We start from the raw sequence: 1,409 nt of genomic DNA, 5'->3' as shown, positions 1-1,409 counted from the left end.
AGAAAGAATGTTTGAGGAAGTAAAGGTAGTTTTGCCTAAATGGGGATTACAAATTGCTCCTGAAAAGATTCAAAGAGGAGATTCTGTTAACTACCTAGGTTACAGAATAGGTTTACAGAAAATTAGAACACAAAAGGCATAAATTAGGAGAGACTGATTACAGACTATAATTGATTTTCAAGACTGTTAGGAGACATTTTCAGTCCATGATCAGCTGTTGGGATAATACCTGATCTAATAATTTATTTAAACAAAACCTTAGATGGTGACAAAGATTTCAATAGTCCTAGAGAATTAACAGCTGAAGCAGAAAAGGAACAGACAATGAATGAGGAAAAATTACAGGAGGCACAAGTGCATAGGGCGAATTCAAATCTTAGCTGTATTCTAGTCATATTGCCTTCCAGAATTTCTCCTATAGGAATTTTAATGCAGAGGGAAGATATTATTTTGGAATGGATCTCTTTATCAAACAAAGTAAAAACTTAAAAATTTATGTGGAAAATGTCTTGTGTATCATCCTTCCAGAAGGGCCATGCTAATCTCTCTGTATCATTCCAATTTTAGTATATGTGCTGCCTACATAGGCATGCACAACATTGCTTTATTGTTCATTCCAGATATAGTGAACTTGACAAGCAAAGATAGCCATCACACCAGGGGAACTTCAGGAATGGGTGACAATGGGAAACCAAATAATTCCTGATTGATCCTAAGAGCATCCTGACCCACCCTCAAAACAAAAGTGGTTCAGAAGAACAAACAGCAAAGTTATATCCATTGCAGGAATAACAGGGACATGAAACTTCTTGGAATGGACCAATCTGACCCCATAGGTTCATCATCTACTCCAGCGAGAGCGAGAGAGAGAGAGAGAGAGAGAGAGAGAGAGAGAGAGAGAGAGAGATTATAATCATGGATATAGCTCTGTCCACAGCTCACAAGCCCTGAACACTGAGGTATTCATCGTATGGCATCAAGTTCTTAGGCCTTTCTGGCATTTACTCTGAGATTATGGTAGATTGTGACTTAAATATGAAAGATTCTCTTTTGCAAGACACTAACAAAACTCAGAAATGAGATGGGGAAAGCACAAGGGAAAATGATGGGGCATGAATGAGTCAGGTGATGAGAGAGGGACAAAGAGTGCCTAACAGGCTGCAATTCTACTAGTCCTGCAATGGCTAGCTGTGAACAGAAAGTTCTAGATCCTAGTAGTTGCCTGGTCCAATATGACTGGATGTCTCAGCTGGCATTCTAGATAGACTGGATACCAAAAGAAGTAGGCTCCAAAATAGGTGAGTGAATGGATGTGCTAGCCATGCAAGGGCAAAAAAAGCAAACGATTTCCTCTTTTTTTTGTGCTTACATCCAGACTTCCCACAGAGGGTGTGACTAATATTAAAGAC

The 1,409-nt window shown here is 39.1% G+C and overlaps 1 non-coding gene across 1 annotated transcript; it reads right to left on the bottom strand.

Annotated features, from left to right (window-relative positions):
* Positions 1–491: 491 nt before the first annotated feature.
* Positions 492–595, bottom strand: LOC121436613. Its single transcript, XR_005972714.1, has one exon. It is a non-coding gene; the product is annotated as a U6 spliceosomal RNA (small nuclear RNA).
* Positions 596–1,409: the final 814 nt, after the last annotated feature.

The sequence above is a fragment of the Microtus oregoni genome, unplaced genomic scaffold (genome assembly GCF_018167655.1).
Source record: "Microtus oregoni isolate MIOR12 unplaced genomic scaffold, Mior012 000049F_ref0000343, whole genome shotgun sequence".
Taxonomy (NCBI): Eukaryota; Metazoa; Chordata; class Mammalia; order Rodentia; family Cricetidae; genus Microtus; species Microtus oregoni.
Note: the sequence above shows the minus strand (reverse complement) of the source record. Positions and strands in the feature narration are given on the sequence as shown.